Consider the following 11,587-nt stretch of genomic DNA (forward strand, 5'->3'; position numbering starts at 1 on the left):
TTCTCATCACTACATAGCATGTATATAATATCAACCCACACAACCATAAAGGTTAACAATCATTAAAACTAACCAAGAATTCGGCTGCCAAGGATGTTATTTCGAACAGGGGGGGGGGGTGGACTGCTGGAGTCGTGCGATCAAAGGAGAGGGGAAATCTTCTGTGCCGTGTGAGGATTTGAGAGAGAGAGATATGGAGGAGTTTGTTATAGTTTTAAACTAGATCAGGTTGAGTTAGATTACAATACGTATGCTTATTGGGCCGATAAGGGTTATGGCTTATTGATCAGATTATTATAGTTTGTTATGGCTAAAGGTATTTGGGCCGATCACTAATCACTAAGGATCAATACATATGGGGCGTTGGGCCAGTTAACCAATCAACGGTCTGTTGGGCTTATTATTCAGACGATACAAAAGTTGGGCCGAGACTACAAGATATACAAATTGTGAAAACATGCAAGTGTATAGTGGGTTCCGGATGTTGTGGACTGATGCATTAACAGATTTTAAATAGTGAACTTGCGGCCCAAAGAGGTGCGGCCCAAAATGCCATTACCTAAAATAACAAGTTATCGTACGAGTAGACTTAACGGAGTTATACGAACAGAACGTCTAATACAGAGAGAAAGGAGTTCGAGGAGTTAAGATAACAAGATTCCGCGTTACAAACCATGAGAGTTCGGGTTGTCACAAAACCGATTAGAGTGGCATGATAATAAGATACATGGTTGTTGAAGATGTTTGATGTTTGATGATAATATTCTTGTTAATCGGTTACATGATTACGAAATCGGAATGGTATAATGATGTTAATCCGTTGCTATGTTCTGTCTCGGATTGTTAACTTGTTGATGTTCATTAATCGGCTTCATGTTTGTTAGAATCGGTTATGTTTAAGTGTTTTTGGATAAGTTGTTCTTGACTATGAGTTATTTAGATTCATATGAAAAAGATGTTAAAAACCTTGTTTTGATCGAATAATTGCCATGATTGAAACCGATTACTTGTTGATTGATTGTATGATTGGAAACTTTGTAACTGATTAATTAGATTAGCATGTGAAACTGATTTCCATAAGTTGCGGATATATATTAAAACTAATCGCACAACACAAAGTCAATCGCACAAGAGGAGTCCATTCGCACACGGCTCCTGGTCGCACAAGGCCTGCTTATTGGGCCGTGTTTATAGTTTATGAAGGGCTGTTATTGTTATTGGGCCGGACCGCCCAAGGCCCCACTCGCACAAGATGGATTGGATCGTACAACCCAATCCAATCGCACAACATAATTCCCAGTCGCACAAGAGGCGTGAACCGCACAAGTATTATGTTTGTTAACCTTGGGCCGAATGGTTAATTGGGTTGGGCTTGTTTGGATCGCACAACCCGTCCGGGTCGCACAAGATCGACCGGACCGCACAAGTTATTTGCATGCTATTTGGGCCGCATTGTTATTGGATCATATATGATATTTGACTTCTTTCATGTTGGGCTGGGTTCTTTTAGGCTTATTGTAAATCATACAAGTTGAAGTTGTTACATAACTGTTAAAATGCTGCCATGTTCTATACGTGCTCGAAACGTGTTAACTTGTGTGAAACCTATACGTGCATTACTAGAACAAAATCTGACTTGTATGGTAACCCTGATAGGACGTGGTTGACCACTTTAGTTCAAGAACCCTTTAGTGTGTATCTGCCGAGCAACCCAAGGTGAGTTCACACTCTTACCAAGGCATGGGATTCCCGGGGTGTTGGGAATGGGATTGATAAGGATAAGGTTGAATAGATTCATACGGACACTGTTACTAGACTACCAAACCATCGTCCTCGGTTGTGCAGGACACATACGTAAAACCTACGTATAACTAAGTTACTCGCTATCCTCGGTTGTGAAGGATACTCACGTAAAGCCTGCGTGAACAGATACTTACTACTGCCTCGGTTGTGTCAGGCACTTACGTAAAACCTACGTAAACCCCCACGTACCCTATCCTCGGTTGTGAAGGATACTTACGTAAATCCTGCGTAAACTTGTACGTATTACTGTTCTCGGTTGTGAAGAACACATATGGTTACGCATAGTCTAGTGGATTAATATTTGGGAAGCCCCCACCAATAGAAACCTATATTGGCCCAGTAGAGCCACTTGATACTCATGAACTTACTGTTACGCATTTACTTTCTGTGAACTCGCTCAACTAGTTGTTGACTCTCTGCTGCATGCCTTGCAGGACCTTAGGTACTAACGGAGCTTGCACAAGGAGGAGCAGGTCGTTGTGGGCAGATGGATCGTGATTACTTATTAAACACTTATGACATTTCAAACATTAATACTTATGTTGGGTTTTACATAAATGCTTCCGCTACATTTACTTATGTTGGTTTTGATAAACACCTTTCGTATTGATGGATAACTTTTACTATTTAATTACATGTTCAATATGATTGGTGGCATGATCCTGGTCATGTCACGCTCCCAAGCGGTGATACTCTGCAGGTGGATTTTGGGGGTGTGACAGATTGGTATCAGAGCCATTGGTTATAGAGAACTTGGTTTTAATATGGGGAAAACGTTTTTATTAAAACCAGACTATAACCAGAACAGTGCTCTCAACGATCCACAACGACGCTTCGCCCCACGTGCAAGACTCGACATCCTAGGTAATAAGGTTTATGTTTATTGCCTGTTTGCTAGAACTGCTTAGAACTTTGCTCGCATTACGCTTAGATACACATGACTTTATTACATGAGAATACCTACGTGCTTACGCTTTTCTGTCATCGCCCTATTCGCGAACCACTCTCACTTACGTTACATCTGCTATGAAGATCATGGCTGGACATATTAACATGACTCAAGCCCAGCTAGAGGCTCTCGTTCAAGCTCAAGTTGCTGCGGCACTTGCAGCCGCACAAGCAGGAGGTCAACACGCGCAGCCACCTGCCTGCACTTTCAAGAATTTCATGGACTGCCTTCCAAGAACCTTCAGCGGCACGGAGGGAGCGGTTGGACTCCTCCATTGGTTCGAAAGGCTCGAAACTGACTTCGAGGTGCATGATTGCCCTGAGTCTCGTAGAGTAAAGTTTGCTACTAGAACACTCGAAGGTGCTGCATTAACCTGGTGGGAAGCACAGGTTCAGATGTTAGGGCTGGCAGCTCCTAACGCCACTCCCTGGAACGAGTTCAAGGACCTAATTAAGGAAGAGTTTTGCAGTCAAGAGGACATCCACAAACTAGAGGTAGAGTTCCTCAACCTACAGATAGTGGGGTCTGAAATTGAAGCTTATACGAAGAGATCGAATGAATTAGCCACATTTTGTCCTACTATGGTAGACCCTCCCACCAAACGCATCGAACTGTATCTCAGGGGTCTGGTGCCCGAAATTCAGAGTCATTTGACCGCAGTCAACCTTGGTACTATCCAGCAAGTCACTCGTCTTGCTCATCGTCTCACAGATCAGGCAGTGGATCAGAACAAGCTGCCAAAACGCATCAGTGCTACCACTACTGCTGTCACTGCTTCTGCTACTCCCAGTTACAACAAAAGAAAATGGGATGGGGATTTCAGCAAGGGATCAGCTTCAGTTCAGTCACAGGTTCAGCAGCGAAAGACTAACAGTTATCAGAGTCCCAGTCAGCACTCTTCAGACAACCAGGTGCAGGGTGGATATCGGGGAATTCACCCGCTATGTAACAGGTGCAACAGACACCACAGTGGACGGTGTCGCAAGGAACGATGTCAGAGATGTCTCAAGATTGGTCATGAAGCTAAGGATTGTCGAAGCTCACGTCCTGTAACTCAAGAACCACAACGACCGCCTCAATCCTCACAGAACCAGCAACTGCAACTACCAGCTCCACAGAACACACAGCAGCAGCCACAGCGTGGAAACGGGGGATGTTTCCAGTGTGGGGCTGAAGGTCATTTTAAACGCGATTGTCCTCAGTTGAACCAGAATCAGAACCACGACCAGGGAAGCAGGAACGACAATGGGGTTAGCAACAGGGGAATCAATGGCAACAGTGACGCCCATGGCCGTGTGATCGGGATGGGTCAGGGTGATGCAAGGGACGATCTTAACGTAATAATGAGTAAGTTCCTTCTTGTCGACTTCTATGTTACTATATTGTTTGATTCGGGTGTGAATACCAATCATATGTCCTTGAAGTTAGTCGAATGATAAAACATACACCAACTCCCTTAAACACCCAACGTGTCGTAGTGTTAGTTAATGGTAAGGTCTAGAAGCTGTACTTAGTTCAGGATTGTAACCTTATCCACGCTGGTCAAGCGTTCCCTACCGGCCTCATTGCCTATAGATCTGGACAGCACCCATAGGGTCGTGCTACTATTCCAAGATAGACTTGAGGTCTGGTTATCATCAGCTGAGAGTCCGGGAGGAGGACGTCTCCAAAACTGCATTCAGAACTCGTTATGGCCACTACGAGTTTCTTGTCATGCCGTTCGGGTTAACGAACGCACCTACCGTATTTATGGACCTTATGAACAGGGTGTGCAAACCCTATCTTGACAAGTTCGTCATTGTCTTCATCGACGACATCCTAATCTACTCCAAGAGTCAGGAGGAGCACGAGCAGCACCTACGTCTTATTTTGGAACTCCTTCGGAAGGAACAGCTCTACGCTAAGTTTTCGAAATGCGACTTCTGGCTTCGTGAAGTCCACTTTCTAGGCCATGTAGTGAACAAGGATGGGATCCATGTCGATCCATCCAAGGTAGACTCAATCAGAAACTGGCCTGCACCACGTACGCCAACGGAAATACGCCAATTTTTGGGTTTGGCGGGTTACTACAGACGGTTTATTAAAGACTTTTCAAAGATTGCTCAGCCGCTTACGCTACTGACACAGAAGGGTGTCACCTATCGTTGGGGAGACCCTCAGGAAACTGCTTTTCAGCACCTAAAGGATAGACTATGCAGTGCACCTATCCTCTCCTTGCCAGAGGGCACAGACGACTTCGTGGTTTATTGTGATGCATCCATCCAGGGTCTTGGATGTGTGTTAATGCAGCGCGACAAGGTTATTGCTTACGCCTCGCGCCAACTTAAGATTCACGAACGAAATTACACGACGCACGATTTAGAGCTGGGAGCTGTTGTTTTCGCGCTTAAGATATGGCGACACTACCTGTACGGTACCAAATGCACGATTTACCCCGATCACAGGAGTCTCGAGCATATCCTTAAGCAGAAGGATTTGAACATGCGTCAACGGCGATGGGTCGAGTTATTGAACGATTACGAATGCGCTATCAAGTACCATCCAGGCAAGGCCAATGTTGTGGCTGACGCCCTCAGTCGGAAAGACACTTTACCTCGGCGCGTGCGAGCGCTACAGCTTACGATTCAGTCTAGTCTTCCAGCACAGATACGAAATGCTCAGGTAGAAGCATTGAAACCCGAAAATGTCAAAGCTGAAGCCTTACGCGGCTCACGACAACGATTAGAACAGAAGGCAAACGGCGCCTACTATGTAACGGGGCGTATTTGGGTCCCACTTTATGGCGGTCTACGCGAACTTGTAATGGATGAAGCACACAAGTCTCGCTACTCGGTACACCCAGGGTCGGATAAAATGTACCACGATATCAGGACTACATACTGGTGGCCTAGCATGAAGGCCCACATCGCTACTTATGTCGGCAAGTGCTTGACCTGTGCAAGAGTCAAGGTTGAATACCAGAAACCAGCGGGCCTACTTCAGCAGCCTAAGATACCTCAATGGAAATGGGAAGAAATTTCCATGGATTTCGTTACAGGCCTACCTAGATCCCAGCGGGGGAATGATACCATATGGGTGATCGTGGACCGACTCACCAAGTCTGCACACTTCCTAGCTATAATGGAAACGGATAAGTTCTCCACTCTCGCAGACATCTATCTTAAAGAAGTTGTTTCGAGGCACGGAGTGCCCAATTCTATCATTTCGGATCGGGATGCACGATTCACGTCAGAACTATGGCAAGCAATGCACAAATCTTTCGGCTCACGATTAGACATGAGCACAGCATATCATCCTCAGACGGATGGGCAGTCTGAGCGAACGATTCAAACTCTTGAAGACATGCTTCGGGCATGTGTTATCGATTTCGGCAACGGCTGGGAAAAGCATCTCCCTTTGGTGGAGTTCTCGTACAACAACAGTTATCACACCAGCATACAAGCCGCTCCATTCGAGGCATTGTACGGACGTAAATGCCGGTCACCTCTCTGTTGGGCAGAGGTGGGGGATAGTCAGATTACGGGTCCAGAGATTGTAGTGGACGCCATAGAAAAGATTGCACAAATACGACAACGCATGGCGGCAGCAGGCGACCGTCAGAAAGCCTACGCGGACAAGCGTAGAAAGCCATTGGAATTTCAGGTCGGGGACCGGGTTTTATTAAAAGTCTCACCCTGGAAGGGTGTGGTTCGTTTTGGCAAACGGGGCAAACTAAATCCGCGGATGTCGGACCATTCGAAATCATTGAGAAAATCGGCAAAGTGGCCTACAAGTTGAACTTACCAGCTGAACTCGTTGCAGTTCACAACGTCTTTCACGTGTCGAATCTGAAGAAGTGCCTATCAGATGAGACCCTTATCATTCCTTTCAAAGAACTCACTATCGATGAGCGGTTGCAGTTCGTCGAGGAACCAGTTGAAATTACGGACCGGGATGTGAAGGTCCTCAAAAACAAGAGAATCCCTCTTGTTCGAGTACGTTGGAACTCCAAACGTGGCCCAGAGTACACCTGGGAACGCGAAGACAGGATGACAGAAAAGTACCCCCAGTTATTCGGAACCAATGCAACCACTACTGAGGCTGAAGCTACTACTTCGGAATTTCGGGACGAAATTCCAGATCAACGGGGGGAGGATGTGACACCCCAGGAAAAACCAGTGAACGATTGAACTTACCTAGCTTCCTCAGTGAGTGCATACCAAATTTCGGGACGAAATTTCTTTTTAGTTGGGGATAATGTGACAACTCGTATTTCGAACCCGTCTTTGTATTGTATGTAACGAATGTGAACGTGTTGTGATTTATGTGAATCTTGATTTATTAGATGCTTTTATGTGCACGTGTGTATGTATTGCATGTTTGTATTAAACGCACAACTTGATCCGATCGCACAACACTACACCCGATCGCACAAGCCATTTGGGCTTATCCTTGTACGCGGACCCTTAGGGCAGCCCAAGTGGGTTCGGCCCACTTCCCCTAGCCGATTTACCCTTAGAATGTTTGTAACATTCTCACAACTTGCAAACTTTACCACACACACAAGTTACAAACCCTAAGCTCTCTCATACCTCTCTCGAAGCCGGCGGCCTTCCTATCCTTCGAAGCTTCTTTGATTTCATCCCCTCTCTTTCGGTTAGTGCTTTGGTTTATGTTTTCTTGTTGATTAATGTTATGATTCAATACTTAGGTTAAACCGATTAGAGTGGCATGATAATAAGATACATGGTTGTTGAAGATGTTTGATGTTTGATGATAATATTCTTGTTAATCGGTTACATGATTACGAAATCGGAATTGTATAATGATGTTAATCCGTTGCTATGTTCTGTCTCGGATTGTTAACTTGTTGATGTTCATTAATCGGCTTCATGTTTGTTAGAATCGGTTATGTTTAAGTGTTTTTGGATAAGTTGTTCTTGACTATGAGTTATTTAGATTCATATGAAAAAGATGTTAAAAACCTTGTTTTGATCGAATAATTGCCATGATTGAAACCGATTACTTGTTGATTGATTGTATGATTGGAAACTTTGTAACTGATTAATTAGATTAGCATGTGAAACTGATTTCCATAAGTTGCGGATATATATTAAAACTAATCGCACAACACAAAGTCAATCGCACAAGAGGAGTCCATTCGCACACGGCTCCTGGTCGCACAAGGCCTGCTTATTGGGCCGTGTTTATAGTTTATGAAGGGCTGTTATTGTTATTGGGCCGGACCGCCCAAGGCCCCACTCGCACAAGATGGATTGGATCGTACAACCCAATCCAATCGCACAACATAATTCCCAGTCGCACAAGAGGCGTGAACCGCACAAGTATTATGTTTGTTAACCTTGGGCCGAATGGTTAATTGGGTTGGGCTTGTTTGGATCGCACAACCCGTCCGGGTCGCACAAGATCGACCGGACCGCACAAGCTATTTGCATGCTATTTGGGCCGCATTGTTATTGGATCATATATGATATTTGACTTCTTTCATGTTGGGCTGGGTTCTTTCAGGCTTATTGTAAATCATACAAGTTGAAGTTGTTACATAACTGTTAAAATGCTGCCATGCTCTATACGTGCTCGAAACGTGTTAACTTGTGTGAAACCTATACGTGCATTACTAGAACAAAACCTGACTTGTATGGTAACCCTGATAGGACGTGGTTGACCACTTTAGTTCAAGAACCCTTTAGTGTGTATCTGCCGCGCAACCCAAGGTGAGTTCACACTCTTACCAAGGCATGGGATTCCCGGGGTGTTGGGAATGGGATTGATAAGGATAAGGTTGAATAGATTCATTCGGACACTGTTACTAGACTACCAAACCATCTTCCTCGGTTGTGCAGGACACATACGTAAAACCTACGTATAACTAAGTTACTCGCTATCCTCGGTTGTGAAGGATACTCACGTAAAGCCTGCGTGAACGGATACTTACTACTGCCTCGGTTGTGTCAGGCACTTACGTAAAACCTACGTAAACCCCCACGTACCCTATCCTCGGTTGTGAAGGATACTTACGTAAATCCTGCGTAAACTTGTACGTATTACTGTTCTCGGTTGTGAAGAACACATATGGTTACGCATAGTCTAGTGGATTAATATTTGGGAAGCCCCCACCAATAGAAACCTATATTGGCCCAGTAGAGCCACTTGATACTCATGAACTTACTGTTACGCATTTACTTTCTGTGAACTCGCTCAACTAGTTGTTGACTCTCTGCTGCATGCCTTGCAGGACCTTAGGTACTAACGGAGCTTGCACAAGGAGGAGCAGGTCGTTGTGGGCAGATGGATCGTGATTACTTATTAAACACTTATGACATTTCAAACATTAATACTTATGTTGGGTTTTACATAAATGCTTCCGCTACATTTACTTATGTTGGTTTTGATAAACACCTTTCGTATTGATGGATAACTTTTACTATTTAATTACATGTTCAATATGATTGGTGGCATGATCCTGGTCATGTCACGCTCCCAAGCGGTGATACTCTGCAGGTGGATTTTGGGGGTGTGACAGATTGGTATCAGAGCCATTGGTTATAGAGAACTTGGTTTTAATATGGGGAAAACGTTTTTATTAAAACCAGACTATAACCAGAACAGTGCTCTCAACGATCCACAACGACGCTTCGCCCCACGTGCAAGACTCGACATCCTAGGTAATAAGGTTTATGTTTATTGCCTGTTTGCTAGAACTGCTTAGAACTTTGCTCGCATTACGCTTAGATACACATGACTTTATTACATGAGAATACCTACGTGCTTACGCTTTTCTGTCATCGCCCTATTCGCGAACCACTCTCACTTACGTTACATCTGCTATGAAGATCATGGCTGGACATATTAACATGACTCAAGCCCAGCTAGAGGCTCTCGTTCAAGCTCAAGTTGCTGCGGCACTTGCAGCCGCACAAGCAGGAGGTCAACACGCGCAGCCACCTGCCTGCACTTTCAAGAATTTCATGGACTGCCTTCCAAGAACCTTCAGCGGCACGGAGGGAGCGGTTGGACTCCTCCATTGGTTCGAAAGGCTCGAAACTGACTTCGAGGTGCATGATTGCCCTGAGTCTCGTAGAGTAAAGTTTGCTACTAGAACACTCGAAGGTGCTGCATTAACCTGGTGGGAAGCACAGGTTCAGATGTTAGGGCTGGCAGCTCCTAACGCCACTCCCTGGAACGAGTTCAAGGACCTAATTAAGGAAGAGTTTTGCAGTCAAGAGGACATCCACAAACTAGAGGTAGAGTTCCTCAACCTACAGATAGTGGGGTCTGAAATTGAAGCTTATACGAAGAGATCGAATGAATTAGCCACATTTTGTCCTACTATGGTAGACCCTCCCACCAAACGCATCGAACTGTATCTCAGGGGTCTGGTGCCCGAAATTCAGAGTCATTTGACCGCAGTCAACCTTGGTACTATCCAGCAAGTCACTCGTCTTGCTCATCGTCTCACAGATCAGGCAGTGGATCAGAACAAGCTGCCAAAACGCATCAGTGCTACCACTACTGCTGTCACTGCTTCTGCTACTCCCAGTTACAACAAAAGAAAATGGGATGGGGATTTCAGCAAGGGATCAGCTTCAGTTCAGTCACAGGTTCAGCAGCGAAAGACTAACAGTTATCAGAGTCCCAGTCAGCACTCTTCAGACAACCAGGTGCAGGGTGGATATCGGGGAATTCACCCGCTATGTAACAGGTGCAACAGACACCACAGTGGACGGTGTCGCAAGGAACGATGTCAGAGATGTCTCAAGATTGGTCATGAAGCTAAGGATTGTCGAAGCTCACGTCCTGTAACTCAAGAACCACAACGACCGCCTCAATCCTCACAGAACCAGCAACTGCAACTACCAGCTCCACAGAACACACAGCAGCAGCCACAGCGTGGAAACGGGGGATGTTTCCAGTGTGGGGCTGAAGGTCATTTTAAACGCGATTGTCCTCAGTTGAACCAGAATCAGAACCACGACCAGGGAAGCAGGAACGACAATGGGGTTAGCAACAGGGGAATCAATGGCAACAGTGACGCCCATGGCCGTGTGATCGGGATGGGTCAGGGTGATGCAAGGGACGATCTTAACGTAATAATGAGTAAGTTCCTTCTTGTCGACTTCTATGTTACTATATTGTTTGATTCGGGTGTGAATACCAATCATATGTCCTTGAAGTTAGTCGAATGATAAAACATACACCAACTCCCTTAAACACCCAACGTGTCGTAGTGTTAGTTAATGGTAAGGTCTAGAAGCTGTACTTAGTTCAGGATTGTAACCTTATCCACGCTGGTCAAGCGTTCCCTACCGGCCTCATTGCCTATAGATCTGGACAGCACCCATAGGGTCGTGCTACTATTCCAAGATAGACTTGAGGTCTGGTTATCATCAGCTGAGAGTCCGGGAGGAGGACGTCTCCAAAACTGCATTCAGAACTCGTTATGGCCACTACGAGTTTCTTGTCATGCCGTTCGGGTTAACGAACGCACCTACCGTATTTATGGACCTTATGAACAGGGTGTGCAAACCCTATCTTGACAAGTTCGTCATTGTCTTCATCGACGACATCCTAATCTACTCCAAGAGTCAGGAGGAGCACGAGCAGCACCTACGTCTTATTTTGGAACTCCTTCGGAAGGAACAGCTCTACGCTAAGTTTTCGAAATGCGACTTCTGGCTTCGTGAAGTCCACTTTCTAGGCCATGTAGTGAACAAGGATGGGATCCATGTCGATCCATCCAAGGTAGACTCAATCAGAAACTGGCCTGCACCACGTACGCCAACGGAAATACGCCAATTTTTGGGTTTGGCGGGTTACTACAGACGGTTTATTAAA

The sequence above is a fragment of the Helianthus annuus genome, chromosome 3 (assembly GCF_002127325.2).
Source record: "Helianthus annuus cultivar XRQ/B chromosome 3, HanXRQr2.0-SUNRISE, whole genome shotgun sequence".
Taxonomy (NCBI): domain Eukaryota; kingdom Viridiplantae; phylum Streptophyta; class Magnoliopsida; order Asterales; family Asteraceae; genus Helianthus; species Helianthus annuus.